At 41.7% G+C, this 21907-nt stretch overlaps 1 protein-coding gene across 3 annotated transcripts in view; it reads right to left on the reverse strand.

The window, feature by feature from the left end:
- Positions 1 to 21907, reverse strand: part of LOC128697336 (mannosylglucosyl-3-phosphoglycerate phosphatase) — a 495221-nt gene that overhangs the window by 311775 nt on the left and 161539 nt on the right. For all 3 annotated transcript variants that reach the window (XM_070094215.1, XM_070094210.1, XM_070094212.1), the window contains exon 2: positions 11599 to 11627. The gene's annotated coding sequence lies outside the window, so the exon portion shown is untranslated. The remainder of the gene's footprint in view (positions 1 to 11598; positions 11628 to 21907) is intronic.

Genomic DNA, 21907 nt, shown 5'->3' on the forward strand with positions numbered 1-21907 from the left:
GAAAGAAAAAAGAAAGTATCTGGGAATCATTTAAAGGTTCCTTTTCTGGGATACCTAATTAAAAATTCTGCAGGTAGCGTTTGATTATAAATAAACAGTGATGTATTAACATTACGTACTCGCCACTGCTCAAGTGTTGTTAAATTAGACACATGTGCAACTCTTGGGTATCTTTATTGAGGAAACGTTTCGCCACACAGTGGCTTCATCAGTCCATACAAAGGATAAACTTGAAGAACAGGAGGAGAATGAGGTAATCAGTCCCTCAACCTTGAGTCGATGTGGCCAGTCCATCAATCTTGAATAGAATACGGCATAGGAGCGGAGAAGCAGCTTATAAACCGTAGGCAGGAGAGGTGCAGGAGAGGTAGGTGGTGTCACATTTGTCCATTGTGGAAGTAGGTCGTGCCCAAGGGTTAGGCAAGCGATGAATTCCCTGTATTAAGATCCCAAGAAGTTGCAGTGTCTGATGAAGCCACTGTGTGGCGAAACGTTTCCTCAATAAAGATACCCAAGAGTTGCACATGTGTCTAATTTAACAACATGTCGGTTCTTTGAACCATTCATCTACAACACTGCTCGAGTGCCTTTGTGTCAACACGATTCCTTCCAGGAGGATGACAGTTTCGCACTCAGCTCACACACTGACGTCCGGGATTCGAATCTCCTCCGGTACGGCTGGAAAACATTAGGGACGTGTTTCCATAAGACACCTGCTGTCGCTGTCCCTGTTCACCCAGTAGTTCAAAATAGGTACCTGGGTGTTAGTCGACTGTTGTGGGTCGCATCCTGGGACAAACTGACCTAAATTGCGGGAAATGCTCAGCATAACAAGCGGCTTTCTATATAGTAGTATGTCAGTGATGTCAGCTAGGACTGTATACCTTGTACATGTACTTGTAGAAATAAAATTATTATTATTATTATTATTATTATTATTATTATTATTATTATTAACATGCGGCAAGCTGAGAAAGTGTTTGTAAGGACAGAACAGCAACAGCCTGGATGAACAGGCACTCAAAAGATAAGCCATGCTCTATGGCACGAAAAATAAACTGAAAAGGGTAAATAATTTTAACGTAACGGGGAACCCATCATATCAACATATTCAGTGAAATATCTGGGAATCACCTTTGATACAAGCATGAACCAAAACAACAGTGCGTAAGTGTTCGTAATAAAGCTAACAGAATCCTTGGCTTCATATCAAGAAGCATAAATAATAAAAGTCCTCAGGTTGTTCAACTCTATATATCCTTGGTTAAGCCTCATTTAGATTATGGTGCACAGTTTTGGTCACAGTATTACAGAATGGATATAAATGCTCTGGAAAACGTACAGAGGGGGATAACAAAGTTGATCCCATGTATCAGAAACCTTTCCTATGAGGATAGACTGAGGGCCTGAATCTGCACTCTCTGGAAAGACGTAGAATTAGGGGGGATGTGATTGAGGTGTATAAATGGAAGACAGAAATAACGGGGATGTAAATAGCGTGCTGAAATTTTCCAGCCAAGACAGGACTCGCAGCAATGGTTTCAAGTTGGAAAAATTCAGATTCAGGAAGGATATAGGAAAGCACTGGTTTGGTAATAGAGTTGTGGATGAGTGGAACAAACTCCCGAGTACAGTTGCAGAGGCTAAAACGCTGTGTAGTTTTAAAAATAGGTTAGATAAATACATGAGTGGGTGTGAGTTGGACCTGATTAGCTTGTGCTACTAGATAAACTGCTGTGTTCCTTCCCTAAGTGAATGTGACCTGACCTGACTAGGTTGGGTGCATTGGCTTAAGCCGGTAGGAGACTTGAACCTGCCTCGCATGTGCCAGTAGGCTTTCTGCAGTGTTCCTTCTTTCTTATGTTCTTATGTCAGATAGGGAACAGTGTAGTAAAATAAGCGAATGCCAGACTAAAGTTCCCCCACAGACAGACACAGTGTCTAGTAGCCTACTGAGACTCGTAGAATCCTATTTCGAGTTCTTGTAGTGTCATATACATTACTCCTGCTCTTCATGGTACTCTGCCTTAAAAAAAAAAAAAAAAAAAAAACTGAGACTACAAATCACCCAGAACATAATGGTAAGATTCCTCCTGGACCTGGGTCCAAGACAGCATGTAGGACAGGATGAATTACAACTGGATATGCTGAATGTTGAAGAGTAAAACAACTGAAGTTAAATCGTATTTATAAAATTGCTCCAGAATATCTTGCTGCCAAGTTTGTCAAGGCTGGGAACCAGCCTTGACACGGAACATAACTTGGTAGTAGCCACAGTAGGTGGTCAGGCCTCAAACACCTTTTATTGTACAACAATAAAGAACGGATTGCCTGAACATGTCAAAGTCTGTCACAATATGAACCAGTTCAGAAAGAGAGCTAAAAGTTACCTAATGAATGAAACTACAGAAAGGGAGAGGGAGAGTGATTTCTTGTATAGCTAACATACATGTACCTATTACTGTGATCTGAGTCGCTTTAATACTAATGTAAATAAATTAGTTTACCTTGTATTTAGTATATCTCCTTTTATTGTAAATGCTTTTCACATAGTTGAGTTACTTAGCTGTTGTAACTGTTAAGATTTAAATAATAAGATATGATAAGGACCCCAATGGAAATAGTCACTGACTTTTTGGGTTATCCTGGTGGGTAATGTATACATATGTTGCTATGTATGATAAGTTATGTATGTGTATGTATACCTGTACCTGAATAAACTTACTAAGGCTGGCCCCAAACCAGAAGGGTAGAAAAACTATACAACGGTGAGAGGTGTGTCACGGGTATATATTTAACGCTAGGTGAGCAGGCTCAGCAGGAGTGTAAGGAGACATTCCTGCTAGCAGGCACATGACTGAGGCCAGGTTAGTGAGTAACCGCACATGTGACCTTGAGACTCACTCCCTGCTTACGCTTTTTCCCTCTCTCTCTGTATGTATGCATATACATGTATGTATGTATGTATATGGATGTATGCATGTACATGTATGTATGTATGTTTGTGAGGGGAGGTTGTAAGGGAAGGTCGAGTCTCAGGTCACACCTCTGTTGGAAGCTATTGGTTTCACACTCGCCTGGCTGTGTGAGCCCCATCATACCTATTCACCATCTCGGTCGTTCCACTTCCTGAAGACTAAAGCTAAAGAAGCATTTCCTAACATCTGTGTATTTTTACTTCCAGCTAAGACCTCGTGTACCTGAGACCTGCCTCTCCAACTTTTCCTGTCCATCCTGTCAATTCCTCCGAGTAGTAAATGCGTTGTAATTATGTTACTTCTGGTCCTTTTGTCAGATTTAGCTCTTCTAGCCTCTCATCATAGCTTATACCTCTCAGCTCTGGGACTAGTTTCGTTACAAACCTGTGCACTTCCTCCAGCTTCTTTACATGCTTAATTAACCAAATGTAGGTTCTATACTGACGTTCCACACTCTAAGATGGGCCTGACATATGCTGTATACAAGGTCGTCCCTATCTCTTTGTTGATGTTCCTGAAATCAACCCTTAAATATGCCAATCTCGTGTTTGCTGAAGCAGTTATTCGGTTGGTGTGTGCCTCAGGTGAAATGCTCGAAAATGTGCTCACCCCGAGGTCCTTCTCTTTCAGGAAGGTCTGCAGCCTTTGTTTCCCCAGCCAGTACACTGTATCCGGACGTCTTTGCCCTTCTCCAATTTTTATCACTTTGCCTTTGCTGGGGTTAAATTCCAGCAGCCACTTGTCAGATCAATCCTGCAGCTTGCCCAGATCCACTGTAATCTCTCCTGGTCTACATATGTTTGTATTCTCTTGATTAGTTTTCACATCACGTGCCAACATATACCTCTGACTCCTTGTCCTCTGGCATGTCGTCTATATACATAAGAAACAGTACTGAACCAATTACCGGCCCTTGTGGAACCACACTCGTCACACTCGCGCATTCCGACACCTCCTCAATACTAATAACTCGTTGCTTCCTTTCTGTTAAGTATTCCTTGGTTCACTGTAGTGTTTTCCCTGTAATTCTTGTCTGATCTTCAAGATTTTGTCATAGTCTCTTGTGGGATGCTGTATTGAACGCCTTCTTGCAATCCAAAATATGCAGTCCACTCATCCCCCTCTCTCTTGCCTACCTTTCGTTATCGTATCATACAACTCTAGCAGATTTATTAGACAGGATTTATCATCTTGAAAACCGTTCTGGTTGTTTATAAATCCGCTCCTTTCCAGGTGTTCCAATAATCTTTTCCCAATAATCTTCATAACCTTACACACTACGCATGTTAGTAGCACTGGCCTGTGATTCAATGTCATCTGTTCCCTTTTCTAAATATTAGGACTACATCTGTTGTTTTCTAGAATCTCTGCAAGCTGCCCTGTTTTAATCAATCTGTTGAAGATCACTGCCAGTGGTTTACACAGTGCCACTGCTCCCTCTCAGAACTCACGGAGCTACCATTTCCTTCGAGATATCTAGTTCACTCAATAATTTCTTCACCTCTGATCCCGTTGTTTGTATTATGTCCAGTACTCGTTGGTGCACACACTTTCTCTCTCTCTCTCTCTGCCTGGGTCTGCCGAAATGCTCATGCATGCTAGTGACTTTCTTTGTGGTTAACAATATTTTATTACATGTAAATACTTTATTACTAAGTAGGCTCTGTAATGAAGACACTTCTACTTTTAACCAACGAGGATTTTTTTTAACCCAAAAAGAAAAAAAAAATAGCCAGCAACCCTAGCTAACTAAACCTAGAATTGACCTCTACATCAAACTAGCGGCTGTTAGCTTTTTCTTCTTAAATATGTTAATTTACACAATTCTATATGATTTACAATAGTCTTACATAGTAACAGATGAGTAAATTACTTAGGAAACCCAAAAAATGTGAAACACTCAGACTTTTTTTTTTTTTGGGGGGGGGAGGTTATCCTAGGTAATTTACACTCATGTTAATATATATGATCATTGTGACCATCTAAACTTGTGCAACTGTAATTAAGATTTTCTTCGGATTTTTATCCCCGGAGGGTTAACTCAACGAAGTCAGTGCGTCATCGAGGGACTGTCTGTCTTATTTCCATTGGGTCCTTAAATCTTCTCCCCCAGGATGTGACCCACACCAGTCGACCAACACCCAGGTACTTGCTTGCAACGGTACCTAAATAAACTTACTGAAGGCTCTCGACTGCACGAAGGTCATCACCAGACAAGAATACTTTAATCCATGAATTAAGGGTGTAAAAAACTATCAGGACATATACCATGAAAGGAATATACCGTAGCTCGTCGCTAGCGCACTGAACTCACACACTGAGGTCTGGGGATCGATCCCCGGTTCGGCTGGAAAACAGAACGTGTTTCCATAAGACACCTGCTGTCCATGTTGAACTAGCAGTGAAATAGGTACCTGAGTGTTAGTTGACTAGTGTGGGTCGCATCCTGGGACAAAACTGACCTAATCTGCAGGAAATGTTCAGCATAACAAGCGGCTTTCTATATAGTAGTGTCACTGATATCAGCTAGGACTATATACCTTGTACATGTACACAAATAACCCGCACATAAAAGAGAGGAGAAAAACCATACCCCCGGCCGGGATTGAACCCGCGGTCATAGAGTCTCAAAACTCCAGCCCAGTCTCAGACTCTATGACCGCGGGTTCAATCCCGGCCGGGGGTATGGTTTATTTGCAATCGTGTCATTACGATTTCTTGAGTCATGTTGACGGCAGTGAAGGGACTTGAGCTAGAGTTCGTCACGGCCACGCTAGCTGGAGATTCGTCTGTAAAAACTTGCATTTGTGGTCACAGAGGTGCCTGTGCTAACTTTCCTATGGTGTAGAAATATACCTAGTTGGATGAATCTTATTGTGGCTAGCTGGTCTAGTGGCTAACGCGACGGGCTGGAGTTTTGAGACTATGACCGCGGGTTCAATCCCGGCCGAGGGTATGGTTTATTTGCAATCGTGTCATTACGATTTCTTGAGTCGTAAAAGAGAGGAGCTTACGACGACGTTTCGGTCCGACTTGGACCATTTACAAAGTCACCAGGCAAGATTATTAAGAGCCTCAAGAAAAGGTTGGAAGAGACTGGAGTCTCTTTTATGTGCGGGTTGTGTATCGTTCCAGTCACGGTATTGTGCCTTTTTTTGTTATCCTTGTGCATATACTTGTAGAAATGAAGATTATAGGCTGTATATACTATGAGCGACTGTTTGCCATTAAGGGTCTTGTAGCGCAGTTGACAATATTAAATCAGCCTAACTAGTAGATACAAAATATTAATATTTTTGTTACACACCTCCCTTTGTTTTGAAAAAAATTACTAATTATCGCTACTTTTAAAATACAGCCCCTAACTTAATATTTATGGTAGAGCTGTCTTTAAAAAAAAATTTGGCTGTTTTTGGGTTATCCTACTAGGTAATTTACACATAGGTTACTAGGTATAATAATTGTACTATATGTATCTGTACGTAAATAAACTTACACATTAAATTTCAGTTACTCATAAAATATATTCTCATTTTCTATAATCAGGAACCTAAAGGAGAAAATTTTTTTATGGGGTAAACTACTGCATTGTGAGACTCACTAAGAGGTGCTGTCAAAAATGTTATATAAAGGGGGTATAACACTATTTCTGCCAAGTGAGTGTACAACGAAAACCTGTAATTGTTTTACATGATGGTAGGATTGCTGGTGTCTTTTGTCCGTCTCATAAATATGCAAGATTTCAGGTACGTCTTGCTACTTCTACTTACACTTAGGTCACACTACACATGTACAAGCATATATATACACACCCCTCTAGGTATTCTTCTATTTTCTTTCTAGTTCTTGTTCTTGTTTATTTCCTATTATCTCAATGGGGAAGTGGAACAGAATTCTTCCTCCGTAAGCCATGCGTGTTGTAAGAGGCGACTAAAATGCCGGGAGCAAGGGGCTAGTAACCCCTGCTCCCATATAAATTAATAAATTTAAGAGAAACTTTCGTTTTTTCTTTTTGGGCCACCCTGCCATGGTGGGACACGGCCGGCGTGTTGAAAGAAAGAATAACATTATTTCCAAGTAATCTTATACCGATATTACAAGCAAATACAGAGTAAATGGAGCTTTTGTTGATAACGTTTCGTGGGCTGTTTCAAGTTACTTCATAAAACCCACTGTGTGGGGCGAAACGTTCTGAGAGTTTATTTTAATCAGTATTTTAGAGATTAAAGTATACCTGTCTAGTGGTGAAAAAGTTACGCGAAGCCTTAATGATCCTGGTAGAGTCGAAATACTTTAAGAGGCGCCTGAGCTTCCCTGTCTCCTAATATCTTATTTATTTTTCCCCTATAATCTACCTTGTCCATAATTACTATCGCAAAGATTCGTTAAGTTGTACCATGAATTAAGGAAAGATCCTAGACTTCACCTTACGAAAGTAGATAAAACAAATGCGATAGTAATTATGGAGAAAGTAGAATATAGTGGATAAATAACACATTAGAAGAGAGGGCAACTGACGCTTCCCTTAAACCCCATTAACCAAACAACCGGTTCTTACAACTCAATTCATGTCTGAATTACCAGGTCACTGCGCCTGTAACCAGACCATAAACTTCCAAATAGTTCATTACCTCTGTAACTTGCTTAAGCACCATAACACTGGTGCCGAGTCCCTGAACCTACACGTACAGCATGGTATGCGGTGTATAATACACCTATTGAACTAAATTCTTAAGTTTAAAACTATAGATTTGTTATAAATATAAGTATAGTCACAGACAAGGCCGCGGGGGCGTTGACCCCCGGAACTCTCTCCAGGTATACTCCAGGTATACTCCAGGTATAGACTTGTTATATATAAAACAACAGACTTAAGTAAGTTTATTTAGATACAGGTACACATAAGTGCAATTATCACACCTAGTAACATGTGTAAATTGCCTATTATAACCCAAAAAAGGTCAGGTAAACCAACTTATTTATATTGGAGTTTCATTATAAATAAACCATTAGACATTATAAATAAATATAGGTTTGTGATAAAAAAGTCAAATATATCTTTAAAAGACATGCAAACAGAACAAAATTCAACCTAAATAGCTGATAGAAGCGTGAGTTTGGTACACCTTCACCTGATACAAAGGTGAGGAGACCACGGGAGCCAGGAGGACACAGCAGAGATCTGAAACACTAAAGGTGTACCAAAGGTGAGGAGACCACGGGAGCCAGGAGGACACAACAGAGATCTGAAACACTGAAGGTGTACCAAAGGTGAGGAGACCACGGGAGCCAGGAGGACACAACAGAGATCTGAAACACTGACTTTGGAGCAAGGTATTCTATGCCTATGGGAAAGGAATTCTGGAAATCCCATTAGCAGCAAATAAGTCCCTGTGGAACCGCACATGGAGTCAAAACCACTATCACAGAGCTGTTATTATAACTACACTATCACAGCTGTCATTATAACCAATGTGAAAGACCTGGGAGTGATAATGTCAGAGGATCTCACTTTCAAAGATCACAACGATAGTATGGATAATGAGAACCTTCAAAACTAGGGATGCCAGACCCATGATGATTCTCTTCAAATAGCTTGTTCTCTCTAGCCAGGAATATTGCTGTACATTAATGGTGTCTTTCAAGGCAGGTGAAACTGTAGAAGACCTGGAGAATGTACGGAGAACTTTCACGCACGCATAAGTACGATAAAACATTAAATTACTGGGAACGGTTGAAGTTCCTTGACTTGTATTCCCTGGAACGCAGGGGGAAAAGATACATGATATACACTTGGAAAATCCTAGAGGCATTAGTACCAATTTTTCAAACGAAAATCACTTCTTACGAAAGCAAAGGACTTTGCAGGCGGTGCAACATACCTGTAGTGAAAAGCAGGGGTGCCACGAGTACGCTGACAACACAGTAAGTGTCAGGGGCCCAACACTGTTCAACTACCTCCCAGCATTCATAAGGAGGGATTACCAAGAGACCCTTGGTTGTCTTCAAGAAGACGCTGGACAGGAACTTAAAGTCAGTACCTGACCAGCCGGGCTGTGGTTCGCACGTCGATTTGCGTGATGTCAGCAGTAACAGCTTGGATGATCACTGATCCACCATGAGGCCTGGTCACAGACTGGGCCGCGGGGGCGTTGACCCCCGAAACCCTCTCCAGGTACACTCCAGGTAACTACCATCACTGAGCTGTCATAACTACCACTGTCACAGCTGTCATTATAACTACCACTGTCACTGCTGAAATTATAACTACCACTGTCACAGCTGTCATTATAACTACCACTATCACTGCTGAAATTATAACTACCACTGTCACAGAGCTGTCAATATAACTACCACTGTCACAGAGCTGTCAATATAACTACCACTGTCACAGAGCTGTCAATATAACTACCACTGTCACAGAGCTGTCAATATAACTACCACTGTCACAGAGCTGTCAATATAACTACCACTGTCACAGAGCTGTCAATATAACTACCACTGTCACAGAGCTGTCAATACAACTACCACTGTCACAGAGCTGTCAATACAACTACCACTGTCACAGAGCTGTCAATATAACTACCACTGTCACAGAGCTGTCAATACAACTACCACTGTCACAGAGCTGTCAATACAACTACCACTGTCACATACAACAAGGAACACAAGTATACATATACATCATACATAACATTAACCACACGTGTTATTTTTCAAAATACCAACAACCATCTGGACTGTAGCTACACTAATTGTATACAAGGAGAGGTGTATGCCTCTCGGTGTATGTAAAGTGAGAGCTTACTTTAATAACGCTTACTTTAATAACGCTTACTTTAATAACGCTTACTTTAATAACGCTTACTTTAATAACGTTTGCTTTAATAACGCTTACTTTAATAACGCTTACTTTAATAATGCTTACTTTAATAACGCTTACTTTAATAACGCTTACTTTAATAACGCTTGCTTTAATAACGCTTGCTTTAATAACGCTTGCTTTAATAACGCTTGCTTTAATAACGCTTGCTTTAATAACGCTTGCTTTAATAACGCTTGCTTTAATAACGCTTGCTTTAATAACGCTTACTTTAATAACGCTTACTTTAATAACGCTTACTTTAATAACGCTTACTTTAATAACGCTTACTTTAATAACGCTTACTTTAATAACGCTTACTTTAATAACGCTTACTTTAATAACGCTTACTTTAATAACGCTTACTTTAATAACGCTTACTTTAATAACGCTTACTTTAATAACACTTACTTTAATAACACTTACTTTAATAACACTTACTTTAATAACACTTACTTTAATAACGCTTACTTTAATAACGCTTACTTTAATAACACTTACTTTAATAACACTTACTTTAATAACACTTACTTTAATAACACTTACTTTAATAACACTTACTTTAATAACACTTACTTTAATAACGCTTACTTTAATAACACTTACTTTAATAACACTTACTTTAATAACACTTACTTTAATAACACTTACTTTAATCAATGATTTGGAATACGTTGAGTACAGTCTTAATGACTTGTGTACTCGACAAAGTTAAAAACCAAAAGTAATCAGCAGCAAAGGTGACAAATGCAGAATACATTTCCTAAATTACAGAATACATTTCCTAAATTACAGAATACATTTCTTAAATTACAGAATACATTTCCTAAATTACAGAATACATTTCCTAAATTACAGAATACATTTCCTAAATTACAGAATACATTTCCTAAATTACAGAATACATTTCCTAAATTACAGAATACATTTCCTAAATTACAGAATACATTTCCTAAATTACAGAATACATTTCCTAAATTACAGAATACATTTCCTAAATTACAGAATACATTTCCTAAATTACAGAATACATTTCCTAAATTACAGAATACATTTCCTAAATTACAGAATACATTTCCTAAATTACAGAATACATTTCCTAAATTACAGAATACATTTCCTAAATTACAGAATACATTTCCTAAATTACAGAATACATTTCCTAAATTACAGAATACATTTCCTAAATTACAGAATACATTTCCTAAATTACAGAATACATTTCCTAATCAACACTTCTAATATTTCCCAAGACAAAGCCCGGTCCTAGGTCAGGCTTGTCTGGTGTTTGCCTGATCAACCAGGCTGCTGCCGCTGCTGCTGGGGGCCCACTAGCCCACATATCCATCACAGTCTGGTTGATCCAGCACTTGGCCGAGGTACTTGTCCAATTTCCTCTTAAAATTTTTACGCGTGTTCTTGCAGTGTTTCTGAGGTCTTCTGTTAATGTTGAAACAGTCTAGGATCACGGATGTTGATACAATGTTCTCTTATTGTGCCAACTGGGCACCCCAAACACTTCTTCTCAAAGGTTGATGGACTGATTACATCATATTCATTCCACAGTAAAGATACCCAACTATTGCATATGTGTCCTAGTCATTAACTTGTCGTTATTAACACACTGAATTAACACCCCCAGTAACACCCTGATGATCACACGGCGTTTCGGTCCGACTACCTAATGGTCCAAGTCGGGCCGAAACGTCGTCACAAGTTCCGTTCTACCCATGTTTACATTCTGTTAATGTGACTTACCTGTCACCTGATGATCTATGTCCACCAATCTGAAAGTAAAAAAAAAATGCTTTAATATTTTTTTCGTGTATAATAAGAATAGTGTTTTTTTAAATTTTACAGCAGCCTGCATCCCGTGGACCTGGCAGTGACCTGGAGTAACATGGCAGTGACCTGGAGTAACATGGCAGTGACCTGGAGTAACATGGCAGTGACCTGGAGTAACATGGCAGTGACCTGGAGGAACATGGCAGTGACCTGGAGTAACACGGCAGTGACCTGGAGTAACATGGCAGTGACCTGGAGTAACATGGCAGTGACCTGGAGTAACATGGCAGTGACCTGGAGTAACATGGCAGTGACCTGGAGTAACATGGCAGTGACCTGGAGTAACATGGCAGTGACCTGGAGTAACATGGCAGTGACCTGGAGTAACATGGCAGTGACCTGGAGTAACATGGCAGTGACCTGGAGTAACATGGCAGTGACCTGGAGGAACATGGCAGTGACCTGGAGTAACACGGCAGTGACCTGGAGTAACACGGCAGTGACCTGGAGTAACATGGCAGTGACCTGGAGTAACATGGCAGTGACCTGGAGTAACATGGCAGTGACCTGGAGTAACATGGCAGTGACCTGGAGTAACATGGCAGTGACCTGGAGTAACATGGCAGTGACCTGGAGTAACATGGCAGTGACCTGGAGTAACATGGCAGTGACCTGGAGGAACATGGCAGTGACCTGGAGTAACATGGCAGTGACCTGGAGTAACATGAGTGACCTGTAGTAACATGGCAGTGACCTAGAGTAACATGGCAGTGACCTGGATTAACATGACAGTGACCTGGAGTAACATGACAGTGACCTGGAGTAACATGGCAGTGACCTAGAGTAACATGGCAGTGACCTGGAGTAACATGGCAGTGACCTGGAGTAACATGGCACTGACCTGGAGTAACACGGCAGTGACCTGGAGTAACATGGCAGTGACCTGGAGTAACATGGCAGTGACCTGGAGTAACATAGCAGTGACCTGGAGTAACATGGCAGTGACCTGGAGTAACATGGCAGTGACCTGGAGTAACATGGCAGTGACCTGGAGTAACATGGCAGTGACCTGGAGTAACATGACAGTGACCTGGAGTAACATGACAGTGACCTGGAGTAACATGAGTGACCTGGAGTAACATGGCAGTGACCTGGAGTAACATGGCAGTGACCTGGAGTAACATGGCAGTGACCTGGAGTAACATGAGTGACCTGGAGTAACATGGCAGTGACCTGGAGTAACATGGCAGTGACCTGGAGTAACATGGCAGTGACCTGGAGTAACATGGCAGTGACCTGGAGTAACATGGCAGTGACCTGGAGTAACATGGCAGTGACCTGGAGTAACATGGCAGTGACCTGGAGTAACATGGCAGTGACCTGGAGTAACATGACTGACCTGTAGTAACATGGCAGTGACCTAGAGTAACATGGCAGTGACCTGGATTAACATGACAGTGACCTGGAGTAACATGGCAGTGACCTGGAGTAACATGGCAGTGACCTGGAGTAACATGGCAGTGACCTGGAGTAACATGGCAGTGACCTGGAGTAACATGGCAGTGACCTGGAGTAACATGGCAGTGACCTGGAGTAACATGGCAGTGACCTGGAGTAACATGGTAGTGACCTGGAGTAACATGGCAGTGACCTGGAGTAACATGGCAGTGACCTGGAGTAACATGGTAGTGACCTGGAGTAACATGGCAGTGACCTGGAGTAACATGGCAGTGACCTGGAGTAACATGGCAGTGACCTGGAGTAACATGGCAGTGACCTGGAGTAACATGGCAGTGACCTGGAGTAACATGGCAGTGACCTGGAGTAACATGGCAGTGACCTGGAGTAACATGGCAGTGACCTGGAGTAACATGGCAGTGACCTGGAGTAACATGGCAGTGACTTGGAGTAACATGGCAGTGACCTGGAGTAACATGGCAGTGACCTGGTGTAACATGGCAGTGACCTGGAGTAACATGGCAGTGACCTGGAGTAACATGGCAGTGACCTGGAGTAACATGACAGTGACATGGAGTAACATGGCAGTGACATGGAGTAACATGGAAAACATGGCAGTGACCTGGAGTAACATGGCAGTGACCTGGAGTAACATGGCAGTGACCTGGAGTAACATGGCAGTGACCTGGAGTAACATGGCAGTGACCTGGATTAACATGGCAGTGACCTGCAGTGATCTGGAATATCCTACAGTGGGATGAATTTTTTACACACACTAAGAAATGCGTATAAAATAATAAATGTGGCGTGGTGGCTAAAGCTCTCGCTTCACACGGCGAGGGTCTGGGTTCGATTCCCAGCCAGGGTAGAAACATTGGGCGTATTTCTTTACACTTGTTGTCTATGTTTACCCATCAGAAAATGGGTACCTGGGTGTTAGTCGACTGGTGTGGGTCGCATCCTGGTACACTGACCTAATTTGCCCAAAATGCTCAGAATAACAAGGGGCTTTCTATATAGTAATATGTCATTGATGTCAACTATGCCTGTATACCTTGTACTTGTAGTATATAAAGATAATATTACACACACACACACACAATAAGTGTCAGGGGGCCGAGACTGTTCAACTGCCTCCCAGCACACATAAGGGGGATTACCAACAGACCCCTGGCAGTCTTCAAGCTGGCACTGGACAAGCACCTAAAGTCAGTTCCGAATCAGCCGGGCTGTGGCTCGTACGTTGGTTTGCGTGCAGCCAGCAGCAACAGCCTGGTTGATCAGGCTCTGATCCACCAGGAGGCCTGGTCACAGACCGGGCCGCGGGGGCGTTGAACCCCGGAACTCTCTCCAGGTAAACTCCAGGTAAACACACACACACACACACAGGAAGGTTAAGGGAAATCGGCCTGACGACACTGGAGGACAGGAGGGTTAGAGGAGACTTGATAACGACATACAAAATACAGCGTGGAATGGACAAGGTGGACAGAGACAGGATGTTCCAGAGATGGGACACAGAAACAAGGGGTCACAATTGGAAGTTGGAAGACTCAGATGAGTCAAAGGGATATTAAGAAGTATTTCTTCGGCCATAGAGTAGTCAGGAAGTGGAATAGTCTAGCAAGTGATGTAGTGGAGGCAGGAACCATACATAGCTTTAAGACGAGGTATGATAAAGCTCATGGAGCAGGGAGAGAGAGGACCTAGTAGCATTCAGTGAAGAGGCGGGGCCAGGAGCTGAGTCTCGACCCCTGCAACCACAATTAGGTGAGTACACACACACAAGGCTGGACCTCATATTCACCTTGAGTAGTTCAGACATTGAGGACATCACATATGAAAGGCCCCTCGGAGCTAATGATCACGTGATCCTGAGCTTCAAATACATTGTAGTTAAAAGTGGAGAGTGAAGCAGCACTAATAGGACGGGAGAAGCCAAACTGCAAGAGAGGGGACTACACAGGCATATGGAATTTCCTGTATGAAGTGCATTGGGGAGGAAAACTGGTGGGAAATAACAGTAAATGAAATGGTGGAATTCGTGACCACAAAGTGCAGGGAGGCAGAGGAAAGGTTCGTACCCAAGGGCAACAGAAAGAATTGAAAGGCCAAAACGAGCCCTTAGTTCACCCAAAGGTGCAGGGAAGCCAAAACTAACTGCACTAGAGAATGAAAAAAAATAGAAGAAAATAAGGAGATTGGCCGAAGAGCCAGAAACGAATATGCATGGATAACGAGGGAGGCCCAGCGGCAATACGAGAATAACGTAGCATCGAAAGCCAAATCTAACCCAAAGCTGTTGTACAGCCACATCAGGAGGAAAACAACTGTCAAGGACCAAGTAATTAATCAGATTGAGGAAGGAAGGAGGGGAGATCACAATAAACGACAAAGTATGTGAGGAACTCAACACGAGATTTAAGAAAGTATTTTCAGTGGAGACAGAAAGGACTACAGCAAACTGGAAGATTAGGGTACACCAACAAGTGCTGGACACACTACATACAACCGAGGAGGAAGTGAAGAGGCTGCTAACTGAGCTAGATACCTCAAGGGCAGTGAGACCGGACATCTCTTCATGGATCCTGAGAGAGAGAGAGAGAGAGAGAGAGCCGAGGCACTGTGTGTGCCATTAACAACAACTGTCAACAAATCTATCGAAACAGGTCAACTATCTGAGTTGTGGAAGACAGCAAATGTAGTCCCAATTTTTATGAAAGGAGATAGACAGGTAGCATTAAACTACATACCTGTGTCACTGACATGCATAGTATGCAAAGTCATGGAGAATCTAATCATAATAGTGGAGCACCTAGAAAGAAATGAGCTTATACATGATCACTAGCACGGTTGCAGGGAAGGGAAATCCTATGTTACAAACAAACTGGAGTTTTACGACAAGGTAACAGAAAATGAGAGAGAGAGAGGGGTGGGTAGACTGCATTGTCTTGGACTGTAAGAAGACTTTCGACAAGGTCCTGCACAAGAGATTAGTGCAAAGGCTACAAGAGCAGGTAGGAAATTCAGGAAAGGCACTGAAATGGATCGAGGAATACCTGATAGGAAGGAAACAACGATTGATGGTACATGACGAGGTGTCGGAGTGGGCGCATATGACAAGCTGGGTTCCACAGGGAGTCAGTACTAGGGCCGGTGCTGTTTCTGGTAAATGTGTATTGTGTATGTGTGAATGACATGACGGAAGGGATAGATTCAGAGGTGTCCCTGTTTGCAGATGATGGGAAGCTAATGCAGAGAATGTGGAAAATACTGCTTGAATTTTCCATAACCGTTATACTCACCCCCAGTTGGGGTAATGTAAGGGGGAAGGGACAATATCTAAGACACAAAGTGAGGTGTTAATTCTGTACATGGACCTTTATTATAGATTTAGCTAGTAACTCTTTAAGCTACTTGCACGCTACCATTACTACTTAGGCTAAGTTGGAGATAGTTATTAGCGTAACATAGTAGTTATACTTCCATACACAATAAACGCCTTAGGCACTCCCTTTCCCTAGCTTAGAACTTTGCGTTTGTCTATGTTAAACTGCATCTGCGACTTCACCAACCATTATACCATGCTATTCAGATCTTCCTGGAACACTCTGGCGACCTCTTCGGAAAGATCTGAATAGCCTGGTGCAGTGGCAGATGCAGTTTAACATAGACAAATGCAAAGTTCTAAGCATTGGAAGGGTAAATAACCATGATACTTATAAACTAAATAATGTCAATCTTAATATCTCTGACTGCGAAAAAGATTTGGGAGTTCTGGTTAGCAGTAATCTAAAGCCCAGACAACAGCGTATAAGTACTCGAAATAAAACGAATAGAATTCTTGTCTTCATATCAAGAAGTGTAACTAACAGGAGTCCGCAGGTTGTTCTTCAACTCCATATATCGTTGGTTAGGCCTTATTTAGATTATGCTGCACAGTTCTGGTCACCGTATTACAGAACGGATATAAATGCGCTTGAAAACATACAAAGGATGACAAAGATGATCCCATGTATCAGAAATCTTTCCTACTAGAATAAACTGAGGGCCCTGAATCTGGCCTCTCTAGAAAGGCGTAGAATTAGGGGGGATATGATCGAGGTGTAAAAATGGAAAACGCGAATAAATAAAAGGAACGAAAATAACGTGCTAAAAATATCTAACAAAACCGGACTTGCACAGTAATGGTTTCTCGTTGGAAAAACTTAGATTCAGGAAGGATATAGGAAAGCACTAGGGAAGCACTGGTTTGGTAACAGAGTTGCGGATGAGTGGAATAAACTCCCGAGTGCCGTCATAGAAGCTAAAACATTGTCTAGTTTTAAAAATAGGTTAGATAAATACATGAGTGGGTGGGAGTTGGACCTGCCTCGCATGGGCCAGTAGGCCTGCTCAGTGCTCCTTCTTTCTTATGTTATTATAAAACACGGTGAATAAAATACGAGGATACAACATGGTGAAAAAAAAGGGTTCTGAGCAGAATTTGTAAAAGACAACCTGGGGGTCACAGGCATAACCTGGGGGTCACAGGCATGACCTGGGGTCCACAGGCGTGACCTGGGGTTGATTGCTTTAATATAAACCAAGGTAATATACGACTAACACTAGTAATTCATTTGCTCTATAAAAATATCTTCGATTCGGGTGAAACAACGAAACCTGACATGTTTCAGACATGTTTCAGACATGGTTCAGACATATGGTTCAGTCACAGCTGCAACACATGGCTGCCTTCAATGACGATACGTTTCCTTACAGAAGAGGTTTATTCGGCCCAATACAGGAAAATACTGGTCAGTACCTCTAGCTAGGTCAGGGGTTCCCAACCTGTGGCCCTTTTAGGACATGGGTGCGGCCCTCGCATGGAATTATAAACTTACTTTAATGTAGGTTCCACACTGCACAATGTCAACAAAACCGTGCGGCCCTCATCACATATTTGACCATCATTGGTGGCCCGTGGCCTAGTGGCGAAAGCTATCGCTTCACACGGTGAAGGTCCGAGTTCGATTTCCGGCGAGAGTGAATATATTGGGCGTGTCTCGTTACACCGGTTGTCTATGTTCCCCATCAGTAAAATGGGTACTTGGGTGTTAGTGGACTGGTGTGGGTCGCATCCTGGGGACAAAACTGACCTAATTTGCCCGAAATGTTCTGCATAACAAGCGGCTTTCTATATAGTAGTACGTCACTGATGTCAGCTAGGACTGTATACCTTGTACATGTACTTTTAGAAGTAAAGATATTATTACAGTATTATATTATTATTAACCTCTGTAGGAAGGTTGAGGACCACTTAGGTAGAGGCGCTGATCACTTCCTACCCAGACTGACACGGTGATCACCTCAAAAGTACTTGTACTGCCTTCAGTGTTGTATTCTGCTGTATTCGACTGAATGAACCTGCTGTGCAGGCTAAACGCTTATGAAATATAGATATCCAAGTGTTGTCCATGTCTTACTCATCACAGCTCCTCATCACAATGGAGGCAGCAGAGTAGCAGTAAAAATACTGCATAAATATCGCACATAATAAAAATCTCTAGGGTGGTGAGACGCCATATTACTGACCTAGACAAATTACTGACCTAAACAGTGCAAGTCAACCTGGATTTACAATGGGCAGATGATGCATGTCACAGCCACTAAACATGATAACGTAATCACGGTGGCCTTGCCAGGAATCCAACAGGCCGAGGTCGTCTACACGTTTATACAAAACTCGTTTGACAAGTGCGACCAAGGAGTGACAGCTCATAAAATGAAGTCACTAGGTATAACGAGAAAATTAACACAAATTTATATTTTTTAACGAATAAAACACTACTGATAGTAGTAAAAGTAAAAACGTCAGCAGCGCAAGGCGCGGTCCTGCTGCCTTCATTATTCATCCTCATAACAGATAATTCTGAGGTGGTCCGTCCCTCACCCTGGAGAAGAGTCCTGCTATATAGTCTAGAATATTGTTCCAGACTATAAAACGGGACTCTTCTCCGGGCTGAGGGACTGACCACCTCAGAACTACTCAAGCAGATGTTGACACAAACACAGCCTACATCCTTTGCGGATACCATAACAAACATGAAGGTAACCTTGGTAGAAGATAGAAGAATAAACCATACCACGGGCGGGGATAGAACCCGCGATCAGGGAGTCTCAAAACTCCAGACCGTCGCGTTAGCCACTGGACCAGCTAGCCACAATAAGATTCGTCCAACTGGCTAACGCGACGGTCTGGAGTTTTGAGACTCTCTGACCGCGGGTTCAATCCCGCCCGTGGTATGGTTTATTTGCAATCGTGTCATTACGATTTCGTGAGTCATAGAAGAATAACAAATCAGATATTAACAAGGTCTTTCAAAGGGCAGTGGAAACTAGCAAGATATTTATTGGTGAAGAATATGCTTAGATATGTAAATAATGAAGAACTCAGGACGAGGATAGAACACTGAACACAGGAGGAATAACTGATAGCACAAGAGAACTGTGTTGAAGACTTGACAATAATTTAATGTTTGATGACCTAACATCATTAGAGAACACAATAACCTATCATCATTAGAGAACACAATAGCCTATCATCATTAGAGAATACAATCACCAAACATTAGAGAACACAATAACCTATCATCATTAGAGAACACAACAACCTATCATTAGAGAACACAATAACCTATCATTAGAGAACACAATAGCCTATCATCATTAGAGAACACAACAACCTATCATTAGAGAACACAATAGCCTATCATCATTAGAGAATACAATCACCAAACATTAGAGAACACAATAACCTATCATCATTAGAGAACACAACAACCTATCATTAGAGAACACAATAGCCTATCATCATTAGAGAACACAACAACCTATCATTAGAGAACACAATAGCCTATCATCATTAGAGAACACAACAACCTATCATTAGAGAACACAATAGCCTATCATCATTAGAGAACACAACAACCTATCATTAGAGAACACAATAGCCTATCATCATTAGAGAATACAATAACCTAACATTAGAGAACACAATAACCTATCATCATTAGAGAACACAATAACCTATCATCATTAGAGAACACAATAACCTATCATCATCAGAGAACACAATAACCTAACATTAGAGAACACAATAACCTAACATTAGAGAACACAATAACCTATCATCATTAGAGAACACAATAACCTATCATCAGAGAACACAATAACCTATCATCAGAGAACACAATAACCTAACATTAGAGAACACAATAACCTATCATCAGAGAACACAATAACCTATCATCAGAGAACACAATAACCTATCATCAGAGAACACAATAACCTATCATCAGAGAACACAATAACCTATCATCAGAGAACACAACCTATCATCATTAGAGAACCAAATAACCTATCATTTAAAAACACAACCAATCATTAGAGAACACAATAACCTATCATTAGAGAACACAATAACCTATCATTAGAGAACACAATAGCCTATCGTTAGAGAACACAATAACCTATCATTAGAGAACACAACCTATCATCATTTGAAAACACAATAACCTATCAGCATTAGAAAACACAATAACCTATCATTAGAAAACAACCTATCATTAAAGAACACAATAAACTATCATTAGAGAACACAATAGCGTATCATTAGAGAACACAACCTATCATCATTAGAAAACACAATAGCCTATCAGCATTAGAAAACACAATAACATATCATCATTAGAAAACACAATAACCTATCATCATTAGAAAACAATAACCTATCATCATTAGAAAACACAATAGCCTATCATCATTAGAGAACACAACCTATCATCATTAGAGAACACAACCTATCATTAGAGAACACAACTTATCATTAGAAATCAATAACCTATCATCATTAAAAAGCACAATAACCTATCATTAGAAAACAACCTATCATCATTAGAGAACACAATAACCTATCATAATTAGAAAGCACTATAACCTATCATCATTAGAGAACACAATAACCTATCATAATTAGAAAATACAATAACTTATCATCATTAGAGAACACAAGAGGACTAATACAGTAAGAGAGACAATGACGGTTTTCAAAACGAGAGAAATAGTGTCAATGATTGTGCTATTAAATCACTTGGTGTAGTTGCAGCTACAGTGTTGTTGTGTGCTCGTACCTCCGTTCATGGTATACATCACCAACATGATGGGGAAAAAAGAGAAGTGAATAATTTATCCTTTATTGATAACGTTTTGCCCCCTAGATGAGAGAAACACTGGGGCCCTGGGTTCCATTAGCTACGTCAACACCAACCTCCTGCTGCTCCTGCTAGGCTAACACTGAGACACCAACCTCCTGATGCTCCTGCTAACACTGAGACATCAACCCCCTGCTGCTCCTGCTAGGCTAACACTGAGACACCAACCTCCTGATGCTCCTGCTAACACTGAGACATCAACCCCCTGCTGCTCCTGCTAGGCTAACACTGAGACACCAACCCCCTGCTGCTCCTGCTAGGCTAACACTGAAACACCAACCCCCTGCTGGTCCTGCTTGGCTAACACTGAGACATCAACCCCCTGTTGCTCCTGCTAGGCTAACACTGAGACACCAACCTCCTGCTGCTCCTGCAAGGCTAACACTGAGACACCAACCTCCTGCTGCTCCTGCTAGGCTAACACTGAGACACCAACCCTCTGCTGCTCCTGCTAGGCTAACACTGAGACACCAACCCTCTGCTGCTCCTGCTAGGCTAACACTGAGACACCAACCCCCTGCTGCTACTGCTAGGCTAACACTGAGACACCAACCCCCTGCTGCTCCTGCTAG

Source organism: Cherax quadricarinatus, chromosome 44, assembly GCF_038502225.1.
Source record: "Cherax quadricarinatus isolate ZL_2023a chromosome 44, ASM3850222v1, whole genome shotgun sequence".
Classification (NCBI taxonomy): domain Eukaryota; kingdom Metazoa; phylum Arthropoda; class Malacostraca; order Decapoda; family Parastacidae; genus Cherax; species Cherax quadricarinatus.